At 45.3% G+C, this 9,425-nt stretch overlaps 1 protein-coding gene across 1 annotated transcript in view; it reads left to right on the top strand.

The window, feature by feature from the left end:
• FOXN3 (forkhead box N3) overlaps positions 1-9,425 on the top strand; it is a 523,145-nt gene that overhangs the window by 225,742 nt on the left and 287,978 nt on the right. The gene's annotated exons all lie outside the window — the stretch shown is intronic.

Raw genomic sequence — 9,425 nt, forward strand, 5'->3', positions numbered from 1 at the left:
AGTTGAGATCTGAATGAGATGCCGGTTTAGACTTTGCCCTTCTTTGGTTGAAACATCCACCCACCACCACAGCAGTAGCAACCGTAAGAACGCTTGCACGGAGATTGAAAATCTTCTTCCTAGATACAGAAAACAGGAATTAAACACATGCCAAGTACATGCAGATGTCTGCTCCCAAGAAGATTACAGTCTCAGAAATATTCTGGAGCCTTCAACTCTGTCCTTTAGGGTCACTGTGAGTCAGGATCAAATCAAAGATACGGGGGTAGTGAGTGGGTACACTAAGACTGGTGGCTGTTGGTAGGTGGCAAAATTCTTATGCTATAAATATTGCAGGATCCCTCCTTCTCTACTTAAAACAACAACAACAAAAAACAATGCTTTGCAGTTTCAGCAGCAGAAATGGTTGGACAAGCTTTAGTTCATGTGCAAGAAAATGGAAACAGTGTGAGATTTGCCTTAAAGGAAGACAGAGCATGGCCCAGGCTCAGGTTCAAGTTGAAAGCCTGGCCTTAACTTGCCTCCCTGTGTTATTGCTCAGATTGTTATGCAAGATTCCCCAGCCCAAGACCATTAATTTTTCCTGTGTGCTGGGGTTCAATTGGGCTTCATGTGTTTCTGCTTTCACTTTTGGTTAGTGAGAACCTCCATCTGGTGACATTCGAATAGGACAGTTTGCTGTGGCTTTCCTGCAGCTCTTTTTCAAAGCATTCAAAGCAGTTTAAAAATACATTATGTTCGGTGATTTGACCAAGAGCTAATGTAAGTACTTACTTGGGGCCTTTTTTTTAAAAGAGTGTATTCGACAGGTTTGAAATGCTTAACTCTTACTGTATCATGGGGACGGAGAGAGAGAGAGAGAGACAAAGATTGTTTTTTTTTTTTTTTTTCAAAAGGTTGGAGAAACCTGGACATCCTTATCCCCAGAGCAATAATGTGTTTAGTAGTGAGAGTTGTTGCAAATAGCACAGTTTATAAAGACAGAAGAGCCAAGATCCTTTATTTAATATTAAACAGGAAACCGAAAGACAGATGCAGCAATGTGTGGTGGGTTTTTAGCAAACCTGCTTCTCAGCTGCTCATTGTGCTGGAAAGCTTACAGAAGATATAGCTTCTTTTCTTCGATTATAGTTTATGAGTTTTTATGACAGTCTTAACCTAAACATGACCACAATTCAAGCAGGTTCCATTTTCTGGGGGCTTTGAAACAACCCGTTGCCGCTAGAACCAGAGGGAATTAGAAATTTAAGTGAACAGCAACCAACGCAAGAGTAGAAAAATGCTAGGGCACTTTTGTTTTGCCTTTGTGTCACGCTGTCTCGTGCCCAACATGTGCATCTGTATTTTCTTCTGAAGACCTGAGCTTCTTTTTAAGGTCAGCCTTCAATTTCTAGAGAACATAATTTGCTGCTATTTTTAGAGCATTATGATTGCTCGTAATAACTAATGGGGAAACAACAAAAAAAAAGAAAGCCTCAACAGAGAAATAAATGTGTAACAGCTGTGTCTGCTTAAACTTGATTAAAGGCAGTTAAAAAAAAAAAAAAAGTAAACAAAAGAAGAATGAGACAATAGAGGAGAGAGACAAGCATCCCTCTCACTGTGCAAAGTTTTACAGACGTAACTTGTTCCACTTTGGAGGCCCGCGTGGTCTGTGTTTAAAGTTTACTTTACTGTTTGTCTTGAGTGGGATCAGTGTTGTAGTGAATAATTTATAGCCAGCATGAAGGAGTTCATTAGTCACCTTTTCAGACTTTAAATGAGTTTTGTGGTTGTCATTACATGAGCCTTCTGTTCAGCCGCTGAGCAAAATGACAGTTTGGCAGTTGGCTGCCTTGTTCCAGGGTTTTTGTGTTTATCTGAAACCTTCCCTCTCTCATCCTGTACTGGTCCAGTACACTCTCAAATTTCAGAAGCATTTTGAACCCCACATTTAAATTAGAAGTTTGGGGGGGGGATTAAAAAGAAATCATTTGCTTGTGTCTGCCAGAGAGACTTAAATAGATGGTCTGAGCATTCTAGCACTGATTGTGTATTGATTCCTTTTGTGCTTGGTTTGCTATTCAAGTTATTCCAAAGTAGCTGGCTGGGGAGGAGCTGTTGAACCGCTGAGCCAGGTTCCTAGACGGCATTTCAGGGGACTGCTGTTCATAGAGTCTGGAGAGACAAGGGTGCTTCCGAGTTATGGTTTAAACATGAACGTGATGTGGGTGGTGCAAATGGTTAAGTGTTTGGCTATTCACTGAAAGGCACCATGGAAGAAAGGTCTGGCAATCAATTTCTGTAGGATCTCAGCCATTGGAAACCTTATAGAGCCCAGTTCTACTCCGAAACACATGCGGTCGCCAGGAGATGGAATTGACTTGATGATTTCCAGGGCCAAAGAAAACTACAGGTTGCCTACAGAGGGGTAGACAAGATGACCTATTGAGATGTTAGCCATCAATCTCTCCCCAGTCTTAATGATTATATGAAAAAAACAACTGCTGCAGCTTGGAGACTTGCCTGAGAGGCTGATTTATGAGACACCTGGCATGCCAAGAGCAGGTGGGATTTCTTTGGAAAGACTTTCATGAGATTCATCTCCCCTTTGAACCCGGCCTGGGCAACCGACAGAGTTCTAACATTCATGCCTGGGGAGCGGACTCCCTCAGGAAGTCCAGGATACTGTCAGTGCCCAGAGCGGCCTCTGGGTAGCCTCTGTTGGCACTCATGGTGGACAGATGCTTGCACAGGGGTGCCTCAGCCAAGCGCCTGCACCTAAATTCTGAGGTGTTTCTGACATTTGCTATGAGCAATCGGCCCTCATGGCTGCTGTCACCCACGTGGGCAGCATTCCCTTCCGGGATCCATATTGTTAGACAGCTGGCCCAGCCCTGTGTGAGCCTTGTAGGAAAGATGCTCAGTCTTCCTCTCAGGGAAAAAATGCCAACTGAAAAAGGACGCCTGCTTGTTTGGGGGCCAAATCTTTGCAATCAATTAGAGTCACGTGCCTTTTTGTACAGAGAAATGAGGTGCTGTTGAGCACCCCCACAGACTGAGGATCAACAATGCATGTGGCTGCTACCTCTCAAGCCCCCAACCCTCAAGGGATGCAGCCAGTTCACGAGGCCACGCTTCACAATTTAAGGACACGTTTTACGTGCACCTGAATTGCAATATTAAAGGTTCCAGAAATTACTGTTTTTGGAAGGAGTGGGGGTTTCAGAACAGAAAGTGGCGGGGGGGGGGGGGGGGGGGAGAACTTTGCTAACCCAGTCAAGGGAAGTGACTACTTCAGGTATAGGGCTGTGGTAAGAAGTATAATAAATTGCTAATCTCCAAATGAGAACTTTGTACAATAGGGCAATCACACTGATGATATTTTAACCCATCTTTCATTTCCCAGAGAGTTCATTCATTTAGGAGCTTTTCACCCTGTTTAAAAAAGACAGTCTTAAGGAAAAGAATGGGTTGTTTTCTTTCACATCCCTCTGAAAAAGTAAAATAAGAGAAGTTATTTCTTGGCATGGTTAAGACTTTGGCAGACTCAGCCAGAGAAACCCTTGAGACTCTGGTACTTGCTGTACTTGCTGAAGAAAGGAAAAGAAAAGCTAAATGTTTGGAGGTGCGAAGGGTGGATGATACAATGTTTTCTCTGACCCATCTGTATAGTTGGTGGATACCAGGTTGAGACAGGAGTACCAGACATAACAGCATATTTCTTTTTCTGGGATGTGATCTATATTTTTGATTGCCACTGGGTCAATACTAGAAACAGAAAAGTATAAAACAGGGATCTTGCCTCTCTAGTCACTAACGATTTGCAGTTGTATCAGCTTTGACTCATGGTGACACCGTGTGTAACTGAATGAAACATCACCTGGTCTGTACCATCTTCATGATGGTGGGTATGTGGGAGTTCAGCGTGTCACTGTATCAGTCCATCTCACTGAGGGCCACCTTTGCTGACCCTCTTCTTGGTGTTGGTTCCTTCCTGAGGACATATCCAAAGTGAGTCCAAGTCTTCTATTGTGATCCATAGGATTTCTATTGACTCATTTTTGGAAGTGATCACCAGGTCTTGATTCCTCATTTCAGTCTGGAAGTTCCACTGAAACCAGTCCACCCTGGGTGACACTGCTGGTATTTGAAATACTGTTGACACAGCTTACAGCATCATATCATTGCTGTGGTTACCTACCATCAAATCTGTTCCAACTCATAGCGACCCTGTATAGGATTTCCAAGGAGCAGCTGGTGGGTTTGAACTGCCAACCTAGGGGTGCAGTGCTTATCCTACAGCGCCACACCAGGACCCTTCCAGCATCATAGCAACACACAAACCATCACAGTACAACAAATTGACATATGGGTGGTTACTACGTAATGTCATTCCAATGATACATCGTAACTTATTAATTACGACCTAGAAGATGAACTTGGGTTTTTTTTTGGTTTTGTTTTTGTTTTGCAAGTAGTGTTTTTCATTCCATTTTTTAAAGTTCTCTTTTCCTTCCTCCTCCTTTATTTCCTTGTCACAGTGTTTTGACCCTTGAGCCCCCTACTCACATCCTTTAGGACTTTGAGTTCTATAAGTTTAAGAAAAGCCATATACTCTGGATTGATCAGAAGTCTTTTTTTGGTTCCTCCAGGGAAGAGGGTTCTAAGTTCTGGAACCACTGTATATGTGTTTTAGTCTGGCCCTATGGTGAACCAGCTATGTGAACCTGGGCAGGTGGCCAAACTTCTTGGTGCCTCAGGTTCCTCATCTGTAAGATGGGCATAATAAAAATACGTACCTCACAGAATTAATGTGAGACCGCAGGAGTGAACATTTATAAAGCTTAAAAGAGCTCTGGTAGCGTAGTGGTTATGAATTGGGTTGCGAACCTTAAGGTCAGCAGTTCGAAACTACCAGTTGCTCCCGTAAAGATTTACAGCCTCAGAAACCCTGTACAGCATCGCTATGAGTTGGAACCGACTCCACGGCACATAACAACAACAGGACACAGGCACTGAGGAAGTACTATGTAAGTGTTGGTTCAGTAAATTAGCGGAATCTGAGTCTTAGAGAGTAGCCATGTCCTTCAGAGTGAACTTGCTGTAAGAAATACCCTAGGGGGCGGGAGAAGCAGGCCTTAGCTGGGTGCAGACTTCCTACTAGGTTTGAAGGAATAAGATGAAGCCATATTTGTTCCCTTATAAGACAGCTGGAGTCCTGGTATGGTGCTGCGGGTTAACGCACCAGACAGCAAAGCTGTTTGAACTGCAAGGTTGGTGATTCAAGCTCACCAGCTATTCCTTGGAAACCCTATACAGGGTCGCTATGGGTCGGAACCGACTCAACGGCACACAACAACAATAAGACAGATGCTCCTTGGAAATCCTATACAAGGTCGCTATGAACCGGAACTGACTGGTCAAGCAGAGTCAGTGTAAATGAGAAAGACCCTCAAGGAGATGGTTAGACACATTAACTTCAACAGTGGGTTCAAACACAACAATGACTGTGAGGATGGCAGAGGATGGGATATTGTTTCGTTTTAGTGTATACAGGGTCACTTTGAGTCACAATTGACTTGATGGCACCTAACACAAGCTTTAAGAAGCTCTGGTAGCGTAGTGGTTACGAGTCGAGCTGCCAACCTCAAGGTCGGCAGTTCGAAACTACCAGCTGGTCTGTGGGAGAAAGATGAGGCTTTCTGCTCCTGTAAAGATTTACAGCCATGGAAACTCTGTACAGGGACACTATGAGTCACATGGAAACTCTGTACAGGGCCACTATGACTCCATGGCACATAACAACAACAACAACACAAGCATAATTTGTTATAGAAAGACAATCTGGAAACAGAAAGCAAATGCTGTCCCACCCTCCCAAGTTCTTAATTGGAGATTTATTTTCCCTCATAATTGAGTCTACATAAGACTTTGTAAAGAAAGTTTGATAGTCAAGACCTTTAAATGAAAAACCTTCCCACAATGCAGGGTGCTTGTTACACTTAACAATTCTCCCATTTGCTGGGAGTACCAGCCTTTTCAGAAAGGGACCGTTTTGTCCCTCCTGATTGAAAATATTTTAAAACATTTTTGTGAAAAGCTTTGCAAACATATGTATTTCCTCCCAAACGCATGCTTTATGAAATGTTTGCAAATTGTGTCACACATACAGCATATGAGGAATGTGGAAAGGATTAGGAGAAGGGAAAACTTCATTTAAAACTACTAGAAATTGCAAAGGGAAAAAGTTGGGATGCAGCTACTGTGGTCCATATAATATAATAATGTGCCTATATCCTATTTGACAGGAGCTCTGGTAGCATAGTGGTTAAGAATCAGGCTGTGAACCTTAAGGTCAGCAGTTTGAAACTACCAGCCGCTGCGTGGGAGAGAGATAAGGCTTTCTGCTCCTGTAAAGATTTACAGCCTCAGAAACCCTGTACTAGGTCGCTATGAGTCAGAACTGACTCCATGGCACTTAACAAATAACCACAGCAACATCCTATTTGACAATGACTGCTGCCAATGAGCTCAAACATAGCAACAATTATGGGGCGGAACCAAGCACTGTTTCCTTCTGAAGTGCATAGCAGTCAGCTAGGAGTTGAAACTGACATGGTAACTGACCTGATATTTCAGCAACTTCCAAGTTTTCACAACTTTGACCAATGTCCCAGCAAACATCCTTCTAATAAGTACATTGTTGCACATTGTAGTTCATGTTTTTATTGTCTTCTGTGTGTGTCAAGTCATGGGAAACAAGAAAAGCCATCAATGAGATGGAAACTGGGCTCAAACATACCAAAGTATGTTTGTGAGATGGTGAAGGACTGAGTGGGAGGCCACTCGATGGCAGTTTGTAACAACATACATTGATGTAGACAATAGATACTGGTCCTGCTGCTGTGGAGTTTATGTTTTTCCATCAGATGAGACATTATTCTGAAAGGTCCATGAAGTCCCCAGTCAGGAAATGTTTACCAAAGTGAGTTATGGGTACATGTAGGATTCTGCTGTCAAACATGTTTTTTAAGACAGTGGTTTAAACAGTTTAATCTATTTCCTCAGGACTTCATAGAGTCTAGAGATACCTGAGTGCTTATTGAGAGCTATAGAAAGGGATTGAGAATGTGGTTGTCCCTAATTAGACGCCTGCATCCTTTTATTAGGGAGCGTGTCTCAGAGCTAAGGTTTGTGGCTTTACAAGGTGGAAAAGGCCACTGTCAGTCCTCCTTGGGCATTCAGATCTAGAGTCTTCATTTCAGACAGACATATGTATCTTGCTTTCTTTCCCTTTGTGTGTTTTTGACACCCCCCACTTCCTTTTCTGAGTGACACATCACATCTCTTGCCACATTTGTAATGGAAGAGAGAAATGAATAGGTACGTTTGAGAATATAAGAGCCCACAAACACAGAGAAAAGAAAGACAAGCTAATTCAAGGCATCTTACCCCACCCTCCGTATTCCTCTGAGTTCACTTTATGGCTTCCCTTGGCTTGTTAGGTCTTTTCGTTCACCTAGGAAGACTAGTTCAGACACTGGATGCGAAGAACTTGCAGAGAGAGCTTAAAGAATGACATAGTCCATCACACTCTCTTCTTCTGAGAACTCTAAGGAAGAGGAACAAGAATGTAATGTAGAGAAATTTCTAGCTCTGTTGTGAGTGTGGTTGGGGGTGGGAAGGGTTGAGCGCTGAGCCGGAAGGGGGTGTTATGCAGCTCATTGTGCCTTCTCCAGGCGGACAGGGACTAGCCCAATGATTTGCTTGGTGGTACCAATGGTGATGTGGCTGCTCATCAGAAGGTTGGCAGTTCTTGGGAGAAAGATCTGGCAAGCTACTTCTGAAAATCCTAGAGAGCACAGTTCTACTCTTTCTTATGCCCTGGGGCCTGTCTTTTTACAGACTAGAGTCTATATTGTAACTGATCATATAGATTAGCGTTTATATGGCTACTTGTGGGCAATCAGCACCTTCAAGGGATACCTTGCTTGAAGGTTGGGAGTTGAGGACAGGAGCCACAGAAGACCGGAGCTCCCCTCCTGGCTCTCTTACCACTTGAGAGGCTTGGAATCTCTGAGGTGAGACTTCAGGGATGATCTAGTTGGTCACTCTCACCTTTATCTCAGTGACCTGGCCTGGGTTGGAAGCCCTCAGCTTTCCCTGGGCCTCTTTCAGTCAATCATGGCCCCAGGCAGGGCAGGTTTTCCTTTCTCCAGATAAGTAGTGAGGCCTGCAGGGAGTAGGAAGACTCGGCACATCTTAAAGGAATGTCACTGATGGATCTGGCTTTCCTTATTGTTTTGGAATTAAAAAAAAATATATATATATATATCTGAAGCCCTGCTATTCCTACCCTTCTGCAACAAGGATGAACAGGGCTTGCAAGTCAGAGGAATTGCTGAAGGGGATCACTCTACATACACCTTGTCACTGGATTTTCTGCATTTTTATCATAGCTCAGAGTGGCTCTCAGGTGGGCCCACATGGGGGTAGCAGAAACACCCAGGGCTGCTCTGTAAAGAGAGCCCGGGTTTTGCATCACCACCTAGGAATGGTGTGCAATCCTATTTTTATTTATGTCACCACCAGGGTGTTCTGTTGCACTCTGCCCTCACCTCCTTCCCAAAGGCAGCTGGTTGGTGTGGCTTTAGTAGTAGGTGACCGGTGACCACTGAGAGTGCGTAGATTTGGCATGTTGCCTTTGCTGTGCGCTGCGTGGCTCTGGAAATTGTCAGTCGAGTTCATAAGTGCCCCAAATGGGAAAATGAGACTTGTTTTCTCTCCAAGCCTAGAAGTGGGCCCAGGCGTTGATTACAAACCACTGGAGTGGCCACATCCCCTAGGACAGGCCTCTTGCACCTTAATGGCCACCCGCTCGCCTTCAGAAGACACAATGATATGAGTAGGGGCCACTTGGGCAGGAGGCTGTCAGGCCTTTGTGACTTGCCCCGGGGAGCACACGGAGGGCTCTGGAGGGCCCTGGGCGTGCCGCCAGGACGCCCTAGTTTGAGAGAAGTGGAATCTCTTCTCCCCCTCTCGAGCCTCGCCCGCATAATAATTCTTTTTATTTTTACTTTCGAGCCTTGTAAGGCATGCGGATGGGGTAGGAGCGTTCTGGCGACACGTTGCCAGCGGTGCTGCGCCAGCCCGCCCGTGTAGCTCGAGCCTGGGGAGGGGGCTGGCCGTGCGCCGCCGGCCCCACATGCCCCCGCGATCCCCAGTTGCAGAGTCCACCGAGTAGGAGGTAGGGTGCGCGGCGCGGCCCGGTTGCAGCTGAGCCTTGGGGCGCTTAGACCCTGGCGGGGTCGCGGGGCGCGGGCAGTGGCCCCCGGCAGTGCGCACCCCGCGCCGGAGGCCCGGCCCACGTTTTCCCTCTCTCCGGCTCCCTCCGCCCTCCGCCCCGGCCCTCCCTCCCTCCTCCCCGCGTTTCCCCTCCTCCT

Source organism: Chrysochloris asiatica, unplaced genomic scaffold (genome assembly GCF_000296735.1).
Source record: "Chrysochloris asiatica unplaced genomic scaffold, ChrAsi1.0 scaffold00025, whole genome shotgun sequence".
Taxonomy (NCBI): domain Eukaryota; kingdom Metazoa; phylum Chordata; class Mammalia; order Afrosoricida; family Chrysochloridae; genus Chrysochloris; species Chrysochloris asiatica.